Source organism: Lemur catta, chromosome 9, assembly GCF_020740605.2.
Source record: "Lemur catta isolate mLemCat1 chromosome 9, mLemCat1.pri, whole genome shotgun sequence".
NCBI lineage: Eukaryota > Metazoa > Chordata > Mammalia > Primates > Lemuridae > Lemur > Lemur catta.
In genome coordinates, this window is record NC_059136.1 from 83,188,393 (window position 1) to 83,209,385 (window position 20,993).

The 20,993-nt window shown below is 34.6% G+C and overlaps 1 non-coding gene across 1 annotated transcript; it reads left to right on the forward strand.

Annotated features, from left to right (window-relative positions):
* The first annotated feature begins 9,728 nt into the window (after positions 1-9,728).
* LOC123645355 lies at positions 9,729-9,787 on the forward strand. The gene has a single exon (XR_006737536.1). It is a non-coding gene; the product is annotated as a U7 small nuclear RNA (small nuclear RNA).
* Positions 9,788-20,993: the final 11,206 nt, after the last annotated feature.

Sequence of the window (20,993 nt, forward strand, 5' to 3'; positions counted from 1 at the left end):
TAATTTTTTATCAGTGTTAAAAAATTCTCTCTCTTTTTTTTTAATGGTAGCAGAAATAAGTAAGGAGAAGAAAAAAAATAGTTTCCAAAGGTTACTTTGGTGAGAACTGGAGTCCTAGTTATTCATAACTCACTATGAAAACAACACAGGGCAGACAAGGGCTGTTATTTAATAAGCACCAGCCTGGGAGAGTTGAGCAACTAACTCCATTTATTTCAGATGATCACCAAAACCAAGAATGGAGCAATGAGAGGATAAGCATAATGTATTAATTGAGTCACTGTCTCCATTTCTTCCTGGGAAAATGCAAAAATATAACACACACACACACACTCAAAAGGATACATTGAAATCCCTTTAGAGATGCCTCTCATTTCATTGAGAGACAGGAAATGACTTAAATAGATTTTATGGTATCCTTAAGAAATAAAATTACCTTGAGTGATGAAATGATGTAAATCTTAAATAGTGTGTTATATGAAAATGTCATGGAGAAGAGTCCTATAGCTACAGATCTCTTATTTAAAAATAAACAAAAGGCAGCAATTACTCATTGCCTTGTGTAAAACATTGAGCAATTATAGTTGCGTAGTTTTTTTAAAATTCTGAAGTATTCAGTATTTGTGTTTGCAACACCTTTCCCAACATGAATATGCCCCTTCTATATAAATAAAGTCATTTGTGCTTTCTTTAAGCAGATTGTTTGGTAGGCAAACTCTGAATAGGCAGTCTTAATCACAAAGTCATGGGTCCATGAAACAGTTTTTCATTCTTTTTCTCCTTTTATGTCTTTGTCACATGAGAAATGCACATTTATATCCATTTCACTTTTAGGTAGAGACCAGGCCTATATTAATTATCTCTTTGTTTATCTTTCCTATTCAAAGTTTGGTCAGATTTGGTCTAATTTATCATGTTCCATTAAGAAAAAAAAAACTGTACTGCTCAAATCTGTTTTCTGTAAAAACATAAAATCCCATATTCCTGAAATCTCAACTACTTTTCTGGGACACACTTCCTACATCATTCATTCAGTATTACTATTGTATTAGTTTTCTAGGGCTGCTATAGCAAATAGTGCAAAGTGGGTGGTTTACAAAAACAGAAATGTGTTCTCCCACAGTTCTGAAGTCTAGGAGTCCAAAATCGAAGTGTCAGCAGTACCATACTCCCTCTCAAGGCTCCTGGGAAGAATCCTTCCTTGCCTCTCCTATCTTCTGGTGGTTGCTGGCAATCCTTGGTGTCACTCAGCTCATAGAGGCATTACTCCAATCTTTGTTTCCATTGTGACATGCTGTTCTCTCTGTGTATTTGTGTCCAATTTTCCCTGTTCTTATAAGAACACCAGTCATTAGGTTTGAGCCTGCCCTAATTCAGTATGACCTAATCTTAACTTAATTACATCTACAATGACCTTATTTCCAAGTAAGGTCGTATTTCACACATACAAAGGGGTATGGTCTTGAACACATCTTTTTAGGGGACATGATTTAACCCTCAACAATTGTGAAAATATATTTTGATTCATGCTAGTAGATTATGATAAGAGAGATATTTTTTAGCTAATAATGTTCATATTATTAGCAATTCTGAGATTAATAAATTATTTTTCTGATTATAGTTTTCATAATGTATTAAGTAAAATAACTTTAATATACACATGATTTTCAACCTTTTTTAACTTCTAAGGATATCTCAGCTTCAATACAGAACAATTAAATCATGTTCAGAGTTGAGCATATTTACATAGTTTTACATATTCACATAATATACATTTGAATAGTGAATTATTTGTTTAATTATGCATGGGTGATTACTGTATATAAGTTTGAAAAGCATGAAAGAATATTGTCTTTAATTCCTCTTTTTCCAGCCATCTAATTTCCTTCTCTAGAAGCAAAAACAGTATTTTGTGAATCTTTCCAGAAATATTCTTTGCATATATAAGCATCTCTCTCTGTCATCTATCTATTGAAAGTCAAAACACACAAATAGGAGCCTATTATACACATTCTGCATCAATCTCTTTCACTTAACAATACATAAAACTCACTTTTTATTGCTTATTCCCCTCTAGGTACTGTCTTATTTCTCTGCTTTCCTTTATAGCAAAACACCTCAAACAAGTCATTTGTCCTCATTGGTTCCTTCCTTCCCTGCCCCCACCACTGGAATTGCCCCCTCCATTTGAAATAGCCATCCCTTGTTCCATGTCACTTTCAGTTTACCTATCTTCCTACAGATCACTTATTCCTGGTAACATGATAGCATGCTTATTTGTTTGTTGGTTGTTGGTTGGTCTCCCAACTAGAATGTAAGCTCCACAAGTGCAGGGTTATTGATTGTCTTAGTAGCTATTTTTACTCCTAGCAGCAATTCCATGATGAAAAATGGTATGTCATTGTAGTTTTAATTTATATTTTTCTTAAGTATAAATTTATACTTTTTTTAAAATACAAAAGGTGATCAATCTGAGGTTGATAACCTTTTCAGATGTTTAGGAGTTATTTGCATTTTGTTTTAATGTACTATCTATCCATATTTTTTGCCTATTTTTCAATTAGGTTGTGCTTTTAGTCTCATTGATTTATATACATTTTTATATTAAGGAAATTAGAGTTTTTTTCTCTGACATGCTCTTTGCCACCATACCACAGTCCTTCCTTTCATTCCTCAGCTAATCTCATTTGGGTTTAAATATTCTTGGATTTTTGTCAAGCTTTCTTCATTTTTTGTGCTTTTGAAATATCTGCCCTTCTATCAGAGTTCCAGAATTAGGTACAGGCATCATTGAGCCCTCGTCTTCCTCCCTTGCCCACCTTCATGCAAGGTGGATTTGCCATTTACTCAGTTGCTATTTAATAGTGAGAATGCTTGATTTCCACAAGAAAACGTAACTCCTATCTTCTATACGGTATATCATCAAAACATATAAATTTGCCATCAGTCAGCAACTCGTAGTATTTATGAATCAGGTTTCTTGCCAGAGAATATAACTGCACCTCTCTGCCACTCCTGTAACCACTCATATTTCCTGTTTTGCTTTTTTCAGTAGAGAGCTTTGAACTAAATTAGCTAATCCCATTTAGCAACTGTTGAAGACCTTTAAGTAATAATATAACTGTAACTATATCAATATAATATATGAATAGCCATAACCTTTTTTAACTTTATATATGTAAGTTACTTCAAAAAGTTTTAGAAGAAGTGTCATATAAAATTTTTCTTTTTGCATAGCACCCAGCAGAGTATCTGGCATATATACTAAAAATATGAGATTATCATGATTAAGAAAATGAATTCTATATAATGCTTTTCTCAAGTTGAGAAAGTCTTATAGAAATATAGAAAATTGTTAAAACAGTAAAATGTAGCATAATTTTCCAAAAATAATAAAATCATTAAATAGTTACAGCACATACTTCCCTGCTATAACATGAATGGGTAACACACAAAGCATTTCTTTGTTGTTGTGTTAGACAATATCTGCAGCCCAGGGTAGATTTAATTCCTGATTTATTATTCAAAATATAGCAATTACAGATTTTCTCTTACTATCTTCTTCTTAAAATAAGAAATAGATGATTTATTTAACCTATAGAATTATAAGAAAGTATAGAACCCCTCACACATAATACACTTACTGTGAATTACAAGCCAGGGTGAGTGCAGTCTTATAGGAATTCAGAAACTTCAGCTTCTGGAAAGGAAAACTAACAAACCATAATATTGATGCACCATTTCTGGTACGATAAGATATTTTGAGGGCAAAGTTTTATGAAACACTTTGTATAAATTAAAAAGATTTAAATTTTAACTGATGTTTGAATACATTAGACAAAGTAAAAAAAGTCTCAGTATATTAGAGCAAACAAGTAATACACAAAATATTATATGGAAAATAGTTATACTGGGCCAGTATAATAAAAGTCAGGATTGAATTTTGTTGAAATTTTGATAAAGCTTAGAGAGACTTCATTAACAGTAGAGGAGAAAATTTAAAGTGAATTAAAAATGAAAAAATGGCTCAATTCAGCCCAGTGTCATTCTAATTTGTTGGAATAATTCAGTAAAAGTATTATTGAATGCCCATGATGTATGTCAAGATTATTCTGGACACTAGAATGAAGGAATGAATCATGTTCATGGTTTGATATTCTAAGTAGTTCCTTGAACTAAACCTTTCAGATTTTCATAAAACATTTATTTTGCATAGGAAATATCTGGCCACCCATCTGGAATATTCTAGAATGTTCTTGAATGTACTTCATTCTGCCCATATAATTCTTCTCTTTTTTTATTTGTATAAATTTAAGGGGTAGAAGTGCAGTTTTGTTACATGGATATACGCATAGTGATGAAGTTTCAGCTTTTATTACAGCAGTCCTCCACATTTTCGGCATCAGGGACTGGTTTCATGGAAGATAATTTTTCCCAGGTGGTGGTGGGGCTGTGGAGCTCAGGCAGTGATGTACAGCCTGTTTCCTAACAGGCCATGGACTGGTACTGGGCCACTGCCCGGGAGTTGGGGCCCGCAGTTTTCGTGTAACCATCACCCATAAAATGCACATTGTTCCTATTAAGTAATTTCTCATCCTTCACCCCCCTCCTACCCTCCCACCCTTCTGAGTCTCCAATGTCTCTTATTCTCCACTCTATGTCCATGTGTATACGTTATTTAGCTTCCATTTATACGTGAGAACATGTAGTATTTGACCCTCTCTGTTTCTGAGTTATTTTGCTTAAGATAATGGCCTCCAGTTCCATCCATGTTGATGTGAAAGACATATTTTCATTCTTTTTTATGGCTAAATAGTATTCTATTGTATATATGTACCACATTTTCTTTATCCAATCATCTGCTGATGGATATTTACACTAATTTTATATCTTTGCTGTTGTGAATAGTGCTGTGATAAATGTATGGGTGCAGGTAATTTTTTTGATATAATTATTTCTTTTCCTTTGGATATATATCTAGTAGTGGGATTGCTGGGTGGAATGGTAGTTCTATTTTTAGTTTTTTGAGAAATATCCATACTGTTTCCCATAGAGGTTGTACTAATTTACATTCCCAGTGGTGTATAAGTATTCCCTTTTCTCTATATTCTTGCCAACATTTGTTGTTTTTTTTACTTTTTAATAATAGCCATTCTGGCCAGTGTAAGATGATATTTCATTGTGTTTTTAATTTGCATTTCTCTGTTGATTAATGAGGTTGAGCATTTTTTTCATATGCTTCTTGGCCATTTGTATGTCTTCTTTTGAAAAATATTCATGTCATTTGCTCATTTTTTAATGGGGTGGGTTGGTTTTTTTGGTTGTTGAGTTGCTTGAATTCTTTGTAAATTCTGGATATTAGTTCCATTAGATACATAGTTTGCAAATATTTTCTAACATTCTATAGGTTTTTTCTTCAATCTGTTATGTATTTTGCTATGCAGAAAGTTTTTAGTTTAATTAAGTCCCATCTGTCTATTTTTGTTTCTGTTGCTTGTGCTTTGAGATCTTAGTCATGAATTCTTTGCCTAGGCCAATGTCCAAAAGAGTTTCCCCTAGGTTTTCTTCTAGTATTTTTATAGTTTCAGGTCTTACATTTACGTCTTTTATCCATCTTGAGTTGATTTTTGTCTATGGTGAGAGATAAGAGTCCAGTTTCATTCTTCCACATATGATAATCCAGTTTTTCAACACTATTTATTGAAAAAGGTGTCCTTACTTGAGTGTATGTTTTTGTCAACTTTGTCAAAGATCAGCTGGTTACAGATATGTGGCTTTATTTGTGGGTTCTCTATTCTGTTCCATTGGTTACTCTGACCTTGTAGTATTATTTGAGGTCAGGTAATGTGATGCCTCCAGCTTTGTTCTTTTTGCTTAGGATTACTTTGGCTATTTGGGCTCTTTTTTGGTTGAGTATGGATTTTAGGATTGTTTTTTCTAGTTATGTGAAAAACAATGTTGGCATTTTGGTGGAGATTGCATTGACTCTGGAAATTGCTTTGGGCAGTATTATCATTTTAATGATATTAATTCTTCCAATTCGTGAGCATGGGATGTTTTTTATTTGTTTATGTCATCTACAATTTCTTTCATCAATGTTTTGTCGTTGTCCTTGTAAAGATCTTTTACTTCCTTGGTTAAATTTATTCCTAAGTATTTTATTTTATTATTTTTGTAGCTATTATAAATGGATTGATTTCTTGATTTGGTTCTCAGCTTGATTGTTACAGTGTATAGAAATGCTATTGATTTTTGTACATTGATTTCATATCTATACCTCACAATAATAAAGCTCATATACAACAAACCTACAGCCATTATCATACTGATAGGGGAAAGTTGAAAGCAATCCCCCTAAGAAGTGGAACAAAACAAAGATGCCCACTTTCACCACTGCTGTTCAGCATAGTACTGGAAGTCCTAGCCAATCAAACAAGAGAAAGGAATAAAAGGCATCCAAATTGAAAAAGAGGAAGTCAGATTATCTCTGTTTGCTGATGATATGATCTTATACCTAGAAAACCCTAAAGACTCCTCCAAAAACAATCTTATATTTGATAAACAAACTCATTAAACTTTCAGGATACAAAATGAATGTAATCCTTCCCTTTGTTTTATGACTCATAAATTCCTGCCACTTCTGTAGAGCTGTTTCTAACTCCTTAGGCACAAGGCCTTGCACATAGTAGGTGATCAATAAATACTTATTAGTTTAATATCAATGATGGAGCCAGCATTCAAAATATACTACACCTATGCCTTCAAACACATTCATTTTTATGAAAGACTAAATATATGAATCTAGTACAATATGGTAAATGGAAGTAAGTTGGGGGGGTATGAATTCCCCTAAATAAAGAATAGGTAACTAACTAAACCATTAAGGATAGGCATATTTCAACTTACAAGGTTACATGATTGTGAAAGTCAAATCCATCTTGAGTAGAGTTGCCAGATTTAGTAAATAGAAATACAAGATGTTCAGTTAAATTTGAATTTCAGATAAACAACCAATAAGTTTTAGTAAAAGTAGGTTGTTATTTATCTGAAATTTAAATTTAACTGGGCTTCTTGTATTTTGTCTGGCAACCCTAATTTTGAGGTGTAGTTTTGTCTTGGTTCATTCTGAAGGCCAACATTGGGTTTCCTAATGGAGAAGTTAGTGGGCACACTGCCACTTTGTGGCAGCCAAGAGCAACAACATTACTGCTCTTGGGAGAGAAGAGGTGCTAGGCCAAGTGATTGGAATTTCATGTCCAATGTGCAAAACATATCAGATACCAAGATAAACTAAAGTGACATTTAAAGAAAGAAATATGGCAATTACCACGCTTATCTCAGATAACATTAGTTTTGATTAGCATAATGGCAAGATATATCTCCTTTCTGAAGAATTGATATTCCAAGATTTCTAGATAAAGTTTTGGAGAAATAGGAGGATGATTTTACCAGTGAATATTGCCAGAAATAATATGTGAACTATTCTCATGTGACCAGCAGTAAATTGTAAAGAATTGCTTGGAAGAACATGATGGTATGACTTGCTAACATAATTCTACTTTTATTCAGCACTATGGAATGAATGCTTGTTTTTACAATACATTTAAGGCAGTCACTTTTCCAATTAAAGAAAGGAAAGGATAAACTAATTTCTTGGAGGTTTCACATCATATCAATAATAAGGATGGAGAGAAGAGTAAAAATTTCCTAACTTCCAACCCTTGACGCTTTTCATTAACCCAGAATCACTATTGTTTTCTCCAATGAGCCTCTTTCAAGCACCTTAAAATGTTATTTCAGAAATACTAGTCATATATGTGAAATTAATAATCTTGTGATCATTTAAGGCATCCTTGTGGAAACTAAAGAAATCCCAAGTGAAAAATTTTCAGATATGTTCAGAATCTCCAAAGCAAATGGTTCTTTAAAAATTCATTTACTCTTGTCCCTTTTTCTTCTGACTAAAACATTTACTTTATATGTTTTGGGAAGAATGAGTATTCTTGAGAGAGAGTGATTTTTTTAATCTACAAAAGAATATATTTAAATATTAATTGACAATAAGTTACCAAACACTTATGTACTAACACTATGAAAAGTATTGTACTTAATCCTTAATTTTGTATGGCTGTACTCAAATTTTGCCAATAAACAAGAGTTAGAAAGTGGAGCTTTACATACATACCAAATCGTCACTTCCATTCATGTTAGAAACTATACTAGGTATAATCTATATCAAAGTATCTGAAGCTGTTTTTACCCTGAAAAATAAGAAGATATTAGGTCTTGTTAATCTTTTAAAAAATCATGATCTTATTAATTTTAATTGTCAAGCAGAGGCAAACACTGTCTGATTTTCCAGAAACCACAGTTGGCTATAATATTTTACTGACAGTGTTTCAGCTTAATTTTTTTTTTTTTTTTTTTGAGACAGAGTGTTGCTCTGTCTTCCTGGCTAGGATGCGGTGGTGTCATCACAGCTCACTGCAACATCAAACTCCTGGGCTCAAGCTATCCTCCTGCTTCAGCCTCCCAAGTAGCTTGGACTACGGCTACCTGCCATCTTGCCTGGTTATTTTTTTCTATTTTTGGTAGGGACAGGTCTGGCTCTTGCTCGGGCTGGTCTCAAACTCCTGAGCTGGAGCGATCCTCCTGTCTCGGCCTTCCAGAGTGCTACAAGTGTGAGCCATCAGTTTAATCTCGATGGAAAATTACCCAAGAAATTAAATATTCAGTAATTTGTCTGCAGACAGTAGATGATTAGAAAAACATGTATATGTAACATTGTTTAGTTTAGCAACCTGCCAAATATACCATGTAATCTTACAATGGAAGAAAAAGGGCAAGGTCACTCTGGCCTTTACCACTTGCTGGCAGAGCTGCTGACCCGTACATAACACTTTAACAATGAACTGGGCGTTGCAGAAAATAAGTGCTTAGTGTGGGGAGGAGAAGTAATATGAGGCTGCATGGGAAATGATTGTGAACAGAATTTGCCATACTAATGCAATTTCTTTTGACATAACTGTATGATTTACAGTATGTGAAAAGATCACAGTGAATTCAGACAAAATTAGTACTATGCAGAATGATTTACTAAAATACAGGATTGTGTCAAAAAATAAGTTGGTAGTGATATTGGAAAGTGAGCGTTCCTATTTTAGGAGTAGCTGATCATTTCATTATTTCTTTTGCTACCTTTCTCCATAGATACGTATCAACTTCTAGGGCTTAGGCTTTCCCTATGCATTTGTACATAACTGAAAATGTGTGTTCCTATTTTTCTGTTATTTGTTCTGCTTACTGGTATTTCTTTATCATCACCCTTCTGCAATGTTCTGTCCACCACCTCTTCCCTGTGTCTGTATAGTATTCAGTCCCAATCTAACCACTTCCTTCCCATTCGTCATCTGAATGATGTCATAAAAGTAATGTGCACATATAGAATTTCTCTGGAAACTCATGCAACAAACCACCATTATGATCCTATCTTTGGCAATGAAGAAAACTTGACTATATGAACAACGTTTATAATTAGCAGACACCCAACTCACTTTTAGATCTAGACTTCATTTGGTAAATATGCAGTCCTAAAAAATATTACATGCACTCAAATGAAATTATTTCAATTCAGTTCTATATAAAGTGGAATCCAATAAAAGAAACTGAATGTAAGAATACTCACTTGAAATGTGGATGTATTTTCCTGGGTTTAAAAGAAACAATCAAAGTGTTACAGTTCTTATAGAATTTGTCTAGCAGGTTTTCCAGCTTTTACCAGACCCACCCCCCCCTACAGTGGGGAGGGGAAGAAACAATCAAAATACAAGTTCTGAAACTCCCAACAATTACAGTAATATTTTTTATTACTAGTTCAGTTTCAATAGCATGTGAATAATTATTTCCTTGAGAAAAACTAGCATTTGAAAACAATCCCATCATCTGAAAACCTGCTTTTCCTTGGCCAAATAATATGAATTACTAATCTCTAATATGAACAGTCTGTGGGAAGTTAATTTCAGAACTGAAATGATTAAAAAACCATGGTGAAGAGATTCATAGTTTCATGGCCTGAAATGCTGGCAACATTCCTGGACCTATGCAGAACCTTCAGAATTATTAATAATGTTTTAAAAAGTGGTTCTGGAACAAAAAATTCTAATTCTACTCAGAAATACAAAACAGATCTTTTTTTCTATTCATCTTATTTTTCATATTGTTTCATCTGATTCCAATTTTTGTAGTATAAAATCTGTTATACAGTATTAGAGTCTTTCTCACCTGTTCTTGTACTTTAACCCAAAATTTAACTCCACTGAGGCTGTCTTTTAATGTTTCAAGTGTCTCCAGTTTCAAAGGCAGACACCGAAAAGGTGGGAGATTGACATCTAGGGAAAGGCACTGCAGGAGAATGTCCACTTGTTCTTGAAGACACAGCTCAAAGGTTACCTCTTAAATAAAGCCTTCCCGGACTTCACCCTTCCAGTGTACTAGCTGTATCCTCCTCATAGGTTCCATAACTTTCCCAGGTGTTGCTCTCTTACTACACTGAGCTCAGAGAGTGGGCTGATCTTCTGATTCTTATTTGCAACTGCAGTGCACAGAACGTTGAGCATGACACAGTAGAACTGTCAATCAATATTTCTTGAATTCATTTCAATGTTTGTTGAAAGCATAAATGAATAAAAAGATCTGCAAAGTATTGAGTATCTCTCCATACACTGAACTAAAAGTGGTGATCTAAGTCATTCTTCAAGTGAATACTGAGTGGTCTGGTTAAATATCCAAGTCTGAGTGAATCAGAGAGATTAAAACAAAATAAAACTTCTGAATCTGGTAAATAAGAGTTTTCAAGTTAATACGGAGGTATACTTTGTGATTCACACATACAGAAATTTGCTTTGCAGTCTTTCTTATTTCAATGGTTTTCTATTATTTGGGGGAGTATGTGGTTATTGGTGAATACTCTTCATTGTAAGTGACAGAAATCATCTCAAACAAACTTAAGAGGAGGAATCTACTGTCACAAAAGGGTGGTGGAATTGCTGGCCTGGAGCTGCAAACCAAATGAGTTCTCTCTTTTTCTTTCTGCATTTTATTTTGTTTCACACTGTCTTTCTACAACAGATGGGTTTTTTCCTTTCTTTACCCACCTACTGGAGATCGTGACCATATGACAGCGTTGGCTTCACACTCCAATATTTCCACCCCCAAAGATGAAAGGTGTACTTTCTCACAAGTTCTAGATACAAAATCCCAGGAAGCATTTGTGTAGTCTAGCTTGGATTCTGTGTTTCCTCCTGAATCTGTCGCTGAGGACAGAAATGGTTGTTTTCCCCTGAGTTACATGGACACCTTTCAAATCAGGGGCAAGCTCTATTTATAGAAAAAGAAGGAGCACATGCTGATGATGTGCTCAGATGATGGTCTTTGGAGAAGTGTCACATTTTTCCTTTATTTACTTGTAAAGAACCTCTCAATAATTCCAACCTAGCTGAAAAGAATTTGTTCAGTTCTCCACCAAGATGACTAGTTAAATGAACGTACCAGAAGAGGCCATCCTTGGTGGTAGAGGTGGCTCCAAATGGAACCTGGTAAAGAGAGAGCACACAGAACAGAGGCACATGGAAAAGTGAAAAGCTGAATCACGAAGAGCTAGGAAGCGGGGATTCCTTCCACCAAAGCTTCCTACTTACAGGGCATAATGATTCCAGGGCGCTGCTTACCATAACCTCAGATACTAAGGAAATATTATAAGGAATTTGGATTGCTCAAAATATTGCTCATCAAAGGGCATTAGATAATTGATTTCTGCACCTTGTATTCTGAACTTAACCTGATGAAATTTTGTGATATATAGAGAGGAAAAAACTAAGTCATCAGCAAAAAATGTTCTCAAGGCTTTTCCAAACTGATTACTGTCACACCAATAGCAAGTAATGGGACTGAGCTTTGAAACTATAAGGATAAATATAGTATGTATTGAAATGTTTTGAACTAAATTTTACTGAATTTCAACTTTTCCCAAGTTTATATTCTTTAAGAGTAACCCAGTTTTTTGTTTTTTTTTTTAAGACTCCAAGGCAGAATGGTATGCTATTTTGCATACCTGGCAGAATAGAGTGTACTAAGACTTTTCTGCTTATTTTTAGTCATCTACTGGTATAGTTTTTTCACATTTAAAAAGTCAACTTTACTGTAACTCTCATACTGTGAAATCTTTCACTAAATCTTCCTACTTAACAGATTTCCTTAGTATTCCATTAGTAAGAATGATAAAAATCAGAGCATAATTACATTCATTTTGGATTCTTTGCACACAAGTCTTGACTAGTGTGTGGATAAGCATTTAAAGCTACTCATTCTCTATGGGAAAAAAGGTTGTTTTAAGAGAAATAAGTGTCCTGTGTAGCTCTTATATGACATTTAGTAATCTACTTGGACATACAATCTACCTATGTTATCAAAATCCAGGCATTAGAATGATTGATTTCTTGCAATACATTTACTTTTTCCTATTTGCAATATTAAAAGGAGTAAGCATACATCAGGGTAAACTAAGTCTATTCCCTCAAATATCTATGTTTACAGGATCTTAAGGAGATAATGCTTTAACTTATATGAAGTTCTCTAATAATGGAAACCCAAGACTCTTCCAAGCGGTATTTTGTGTAAAAAAGACATTCACCTTTATGCGAGTAGCTTTTCTTGCAACTCTGGAATCTATAGGTTGGATTTATTTCTGTGGACAAGACTTGTTTACTCATTACTTCATTCAGCAAATATTTCTTACACAATTATTAATTCTGCAGAGCATATTACTCATACCCCAAGGGCAACCCAATCCATAGTCTGTAATTTTCTTCTAAGACCTTGAAGCCATTGATTCAGTCTTGATACTGATATATTAACAATTAGTTTTTCATTTGCAAGTGTGAGAAATGACCAGGTAGCACTGCCGGGCCATATTTAACCAATTTGTATAACTAGGATGGTTTTAATTTAGTTCACGTTCATGTTATAGAAAGAAAACAGAATATGTTTTCTTTGTATAATGATTTATTTTATAAAAGCAGTTTCGTATCTCTATTAGTTCATCGTGATCTCATGACAAACGTGAAGTAAACAGGGAAAGTGTTATGGGGACACCTTTTGCTGATGAGCTCAGAGAGGCTAAAGGAATTGCGAGGTCATGAAACGAGTGGACAGGAACGCCGGACCTGGAGACAGGCTGTCTAAATCCAAGCTCATTCTTCCTGAAAGCCTGTTGGGTCACATCAGTCAGAGAAAAGGGCAAACCTTTAGGTTCAGGACCACATCATATTGTTTTTTTCTAGTTCATAAACTCCAAAGGACTCGGAAAACCTGGAGAATAGTTAAAATGACCATTTCCTCATTAACTCAAATTCCGAGGTGATATAGTGGGTCCAAATATAGCACTTTTTGAAGGAAAGATTTTTATGAATTCCAGCGAAGCTCTTGAAGACTACTGTCTTTGAGTCATTTGCTTTTCTTGTTTATTTGAATTTAAACATCTTGTCACTCCTGGCAAAATAGGCTCTTTTCTCTTGAATTCTTAACGATGTCACTGATTAACTATAAAGATAGAATTACTTCTGAGGTTAAAACAAACCCCTGAGATTTGGTGGTTCACTGTGTTCACTTCCTTTAAAATTCTAGAAGGTCATGCTTATGAAATTTGCTTAACTTGAGCTAAGTTACTTGATATGGAAAATAAACTGCACTAATCAAATTCTTTAAGCATCCCACTATTTCCCTATTTGGGCAACCTGGAAATCATGTCAGTTAGCTTATTTAGGACTCTAGCATTGTGACTGGCAGAAGACCTAAGGAGTTTAAACAGAGCAAAATGAAATGAAAAAGCCACATCAAATTAAAAATCAAAACAAATGAAAACACTAGCCACTCTGAAACCTCCCTCCACTAAATACATTTTATATTCAGGCTCGTATTTTATTTTTTTCCACACTAATAAAAAATACTGAGTTTAAAAGTGCTCCTTTTTCTTGGCATGCTCATTGTCATGTAGTACTAACGAGCAGCAGAATTGCAGGACTGGTGTCATGTAGTTCACTTATAGTGGCAGTCATTTCTCACCACAAATCCTTTCAGGGGAAGGTAATATTAACAAGTCATTTAATAAAGCTCACGTAATCCTGTGGATAATACAATTTTGACTATCGTAAGAAACTGGAGCAGCAGTCTACCGACTGCTAATTAACTCCTTAACACATAAAAGAAATATGAAGTATTTTTTCCTTACATCACAATTGAAATCTAATCTAACTCCAAATATTTCAATGTGCTTTATAAAGATCTTTTCTTCAACAAATCTTATCCTGTACTCTTCTGGAAAGGAATTGAAATAATTTTCAAATATTTACTGTATATCAAATAAATCCCTGGCCATGCCATCTATGTCTAAAAGAGAATGGTTTGATCATTTTACTTTTTTTCTGAACATTCTATAAAACATATTGTATACCTAAACCACTATAAAATACCACTCTTGCAACATCGCCAATTTCAAAATGCTCCATTGAATAGTTTATCACTGGTCTTCTCCATTTCCTTTCTTGATCCTCTTTGAGAATCAGCCAAGCAAATGCTAGCTAAATTTATTTGCATTTATTAATGTGTCTTAGCCTGAACATTTCTTACTGAAAGGAAATCACAGGGCCAGAAAGAATAAAACTCAGTTCTTGGCTGAGGCTCCAACAGCATGGGGGTAATATTAGATGAAAAATAGAGACTGAGGGAATGTAAACGCTAGTTTATTCAGTTCAACTGATTTTCTTCCTATTAAGGTGCATTCTGTTAGATAGTTTTCCTCCCACTTACTAAATAGCTAAACCTTGACATCATAAAGAAAACTGCAATTCACATCACTAAGGATAATGTCACCCAAAGATAGCTTGCTATTTTAAATAATATGGAAACTGCATTGGGATGACAGATAAGTATAACAATCCATTTTATTTTTAACTGCTTTTGATGTGTTCCAGACTTTGAATATTCAGACAGAGGAATAATGGAAAAGTTATTTTTTTCCCCTTAAATCACACCTCCACACCCCAAACTACTATTCCTCCACCCTCACCCCTGAACTTTGTGAACTAAATTGATGATCCAACTCTTTTTTTCTTGCCAGGAGAATAGTTCTGGGCTGAGTTCCAGAAGATCTCAAATCACTGGCGTTCTCTCTAGAAGAGTACTCCCAGGTATATTTCTAAGTAATATTCCTTCTCTTGTTGGGGAAGTGAAAGCTCCGCTGGGGCCATATCAAATCAAGTGTAGGGTCGAATACTGAGATGCTCTGTCATTTGTCATTGGCTCTCCATCTGTGAGCATTTGTGCTGAAGTGCCACAGTAGGACCACACTTCTGTCACAAACCAGCAGTGGGAAAACCAGGATTAGACCTACCACTTGTACTTTCCAGCTTGTATCACCTTTTGAAACAGAACCAAGACCTTAGCTAGGATTTTCCAATAACTCCATTGTTCAATACAAAATGTGTATGTTTTATTTCTTCAGTGAATCTCTCTACAGGGGAAAAAGAAGTAATGGTCCATGATAGTCATTACTGCCTGTCTGTTTAAAGAACTCCATTAGCCTTTTAGGACAGGTGTATTAGCAATAAATTCTCATAGTTTTCATTCTTAGAATGTCTTGACTTCCTCCTCTTTCCTGAATGATGTTTTCTGCTGATATAGAATTCTCAGGTGACAGTGCTTTTCTTTTGGTACATGAAAAATATTGTGCCACTTCCTTTGGGCCTCCATGGTTTTAGATGAGAAATTTGTTGTAATTCAAATTGTTATCTCTTATAGATAATGTGCTGTTTCTCTCTGGCTGCTGTTAACATTTTTTTATTTGTCTTTAATTTTTGCAAATTTAATTATGACATATCTTGGCATGGATTTCTCTGGGTTTATGCTGTTTGAAGTTTGCTAAACCTCTTGAATGTGTAGGCTTATGTCTTTCACCAAATTTGGAGAGTTTTCAGTCATAATTTTTTTGAGTACTTTTTCAATCACATTATTTCTTTCCTTTCTTTCTGGGACTCTGATGTTATGAATGCTAGATCCTTTGTTATTATCTCACAGATTCTTTATATTTTGTTTATTTTTTTTCAGTCTATTTTCTCTCTGTTGTTCAGAGTAGGTAAATTCTATAAATCTGTCTTTAAGTTCACTGCTTCTATCCTCTGTCATCACTATTCTATAAATAAGCTCATCTAGCAAGTTTTAAATTATCAGTTTTATTTTTCAGTTCTATAATTGCAATTTGCTTCTTTTTGTATAACTGCTATTTCTCCACTGAGATTTTCTATTTTTAAAATTTATGTCAAGAGGACTTATAATTGCTCTATGAAGTATTTTTATGATGACTGCTTTAAAATCCTTGTCACTTAATTCCAACATCTGATTCATCTGGGTGTTGGTGCCTGTTGAATGTCTTTTTTCTTTTGGATGGGGATTGTCCTATTTTTTTAATAGTATTCTGGACATTTTAGGTATTATATTATGAAACTCTGGATTCCATTTATTTATTTTTTTGTTTTTGAGGAAGTTACCCTGTTGATGTGTAGTGTAAGAACTAGGTGGATATTTATGCTTACATTTACCCTTTTGTTGCTGCAGAGTTGGATTAGACTTTCAGCTCCCACTGAATCTTGATGACACCAGTGGAGAAATTAAGTGAAGTGCTAAGTGGCCCTGCCTCCTACCACATTGCTTTGCCTCACTGATACCAGATTGGAGATGGAGGCTCAGCTCCCCGCTGATCCCTGTTGACACCATGGTGGGGGTAATGGAGTGCTGACTACAGTAGTTTCATGTTGCACCTCCTCATTCAGTCTTGTTGCTGCTGAGTGGGTAAAGGTGTTCAGCTCCCTCCTAAGCCTGACATCAGAAGTGTTAACTAGCCCTGATTTGCACCACGTTTTCTAGTCTTGTTGATATTGGGTGGGGTTGGAGGCTCTGCTACCTGCTTAAAAAGACTGATACCACCCAGTGGGGGGAAAAGTGCACCACTGCTTGCTTTCACAGGGTGCAGAGGTAGAGTAGACAATTGTTTCCTTGCTCAGCCCCACTGAAACCATGGGGGTAGGGTGGAGTGGTCTTACCATTAATGTTTGGCTATATTAGGGCCAAAAATGTTTTTTGTTGACAGGCCACCCTTTCTCCATACTTTGGCTAGGGGGAATAGAATATTCTAGAAGTTTTCTGTTTTGTTTTGTTTTGTCTGTGCCTGTCAGCAGTTTGGGGGTGAAGACTTCTGCAGTGGCCTATTTAGGATATGTAGGAGTCAATTAAGGAAACTCAGGTGACTCACCACTGTATTGCTCCTCAAGTCTTGAGGTCCCTAAGCAGTCAGCCTTGTTCCTAGTTTTCAGTGTCTTTCTATGCTTGTTTGTTGCATATCCAGAGTTTTTATAATTTTTTAAGAGACAATCTGGGAGGAATGAGGCTACTTAATCTTAGCTGAAATCAGAAGTCCCACTGTAGATTTTTTTCTCTCATATATATAAATACATAAAAAATATATAAACATTTACAAAAACTAATGAAATCAATTTGATGCTAATGAAAAATGTCATGTATTCCCCACATTCATAGGTAGACCTTCTTATGTGTAATTCTGTAACAAAAGCTTCAAAAATCACACTAAAAAAACCATTTCTTGTCCTACTTTGTAAATTTGTGGGCACACAAAGCATTGTTCAAACATGCAAGTTTTCTGCCATCTCTAGTCTTGTGGTTATTCCATAAATATGTTTTTGCTGTGAATAAAATGAGACTACATTCAGAAAGAAATATTTTTTATTCAATTCTTACTATAATTTCCAAATTGTTTTATGATTAAAAACAGGGTTTTCAGGCACCTCAGCGACCTGGGACAAGAACAATAGACCCTGGTGTACAACATATTAGAAGACTTGAGGTAAAGGAGTCAGAATAAAGCTTTTAGAGTTGAATTGAAATTGGAGGTATTGGTGTGAACTCATGATTTTTAATATAAATAGATAAATGGATGTAGAAATAGATGCACATGTAAGTAAACTTTTAAGTGTGTGTTTGGGGGTGGGGGGTTATATGTTTCCTAGTTCTACCCTCTGAGAAAGTCTAGAAAGCAATGACATCCCAGTAGCAATGAGCACACTGAGAACCCAGATCTTGTTTTCTAAATATCATTTCCGACTAAAAGGAACCATGGATCCTTGGAGAAGTAGCTAATTCCAAGACTAGAACAAAAAAGGGCACAAGAACCTTGAATGTCTTTTTGTGTAAAAAAAAAAAAATAGGAATTGCTCAAAGAATCATGGGAAAATATCAAGAAGTCAGCTTACAGGTGATTTTGCTAGCCAAATCTAGAAAAATTTTAGCATTGAAAAAAGTATGATAGTAATGGATTATAACTGATTGGAAAAATATGAATCTATGAATACATACTGATCTGAGTGAATGAATGAATAAGGAAGAAGAAAAATCTCTGTCTTAGAGTAGTGTGCCACCTAATAAGATACGATGGATTTTAAAAATGACCATTTGGCTCATGGTAATAATTGAGTCATTATTACCTCATGGTAATAATTGATTCAGTTAAAAATCATCAAACGATATTAAAATAAGACAGTGAATGTTTGATGGGGAGAAGGATAATTAAATAGTTATAAAATATCTTTCCATTAAGCCCTTATTAAAATATTTAAAATATAAAAGCCTTATTAGTTATTCTTAAGTTGGAGAAATCTGGCAGATACTTGATTAACCAAGTGGGAAAATCAGTTTCACATGCCTATTGATATAGTACAATGAGAAGATAGCACTCTCTGTGGTAGTCCTGCAAAAAATTGCATAGCTTCAATCTAGGAAATATCAAGCAAACCCCAAATGAGGAATATTCTACAAAGTAACTGGTCTGCATGCCTCAAAAAATGTTAAGATCATGAAATACAAGGAAAAAATGAAACCTTGAGGAGCTGTTCCAATTTAGGAGACTAAAGAGAAGTGACAACTAAATTATTGGAAAGAATTTATAAATAATATTATTGAGGCAACTGACACAATCTGAATGGGGCCTATGAACTCGTTGGTATCATTGTATTGGTGTTAATTTCCTCACACTTATGGTTGTACTGTAATCATGTAAGAGCATGTCTTTTTGTGTGTGCACGTGAAATATATACTGAAATACTTAGAGGTAATGGGGCATCCCATCTGCAACTTTAAAATGATTCAAATAAATAAAAATATGTGAACATGTATTAATATATATGCAAACACAAACATATATATGCACACACACACCCACACATACCCCTCATATATATATATATATATATATATATATATATATATATATATATATATACACACACACACACAGGGAGGAGGGGGGAAAAGGAGAGAAGAGAAAGAGAGAAGGAGAGGGGGGATGGGGGGAAGAGAGAGGGGCAAACATAGAAAAATTCTTACAACTGGGATATTTGCATGAAGAGTATGTAAGAGAAAGAATGTTTTCAGTTAAGTGCAGTGCCTCTCTTGGTTTCCATTACTGATGTTTGAGTTCCAATCCCTTGGTAGTTGAACTTAATAAATTTGGATAATTAATTTTGGAAATTAATAAATTTGGATAGTGATAGATGCTTACTTGTATTTGCTAAGATAATAAGATTTTATTAATAATGATTTGACTAAATAATGTTTGGTAAAGAGAATTTAGGTTTACATTCCTTTTAGCAAAATAATGGTAGAAATTATTTTAAATCATTATTGTGATTGGCTCTGGGCACACGGACCCTCTGTGACTTTGGCAGAGCCACACAACTTTCTTTGACTAATGGAATGTGAGCAGAAGTTTCATGTTTCAGTTTCAGGTGAAAGTTTCAAGCACCAGTGCGTGAGTCATTGTTTTCGTTTCTCTTGCTGCAGTGACCCAGGAAGCATGTGCCACCTTGAAATGAAGCTTCCTTCATCTGGAACGTTGACTAACTGAATTTAGAGCTTAGCTGACCAATGACTGACATTGAAGTGAATGACAAATTAACTTCATTGCTTTAAATCGTTGATATTTTGGTGGTTGGTTAAGGCAGCATAACCAAGCCAGTTGCAGTCACTAGCCTTAACTGACCATCACTATATGCCAGGCACTGTGCTCAGTGTTTACATGGATTACCTGTTAATATAATTATCTATGATGTCAGTTTCATTGTCCCTATTTGTCCTCATGTCCCCACATGAAGAAAGTGAGTCTCAGAGAGATTAAGTAACTTGACTAAGGTCAACAGTTAATCTGTGGCAGAACTGGAAAAGATGTCTTCATAGAGTGATACGATGAATTATAAAATATACTATTTTTAAGTACTTTAAAAGCATCCGCTTGAATATAACCATTGGAATGATAATGACAAATAAATCTCAAGTCATTACACCAATTTGAAGGAGCTTTCCCTATCAGTTCTTGGGGTGCTGAGCATGTAGTGAGGAACCTCAGGGGTGCAGGTGGGCCAGAGGCTTCTAGTGAGTTTCTCTTATCTATGTTACCTAGGACAACTTATTTAAACTCTTAGTTTCTCTTTCCCCAAATATGCAATACAGTGCAAAATACCTACCACAGTAGACTACTTAGAGGTGTGAATTATTAATAATTCCATGTGCAAAGTAATGTTAAATTAGTTCTCTTTCTTCTTCCCTCAAGTGAGCAATCTCAATCTCTCTCTCTCTCCCCTTCAATAAAATAACTAGTTTAGAAACATTCTATGATACAGACTGTTTAATAATTCACAAACTTCCCAGTTACTTCAAATTAATAAGCAAAGATCTCAAAGGCTGGGAAAAAACAGTTTTCACTAAACTTTTTTCTTGAGGAACTTCATGTTTAAAAGATTACGGGATAAGAAGTGCCGTGCTTTGTGATATATGGAGTAGAAATGCAGGTTTTCAAATTCCAGTCGTATAATTTCCTA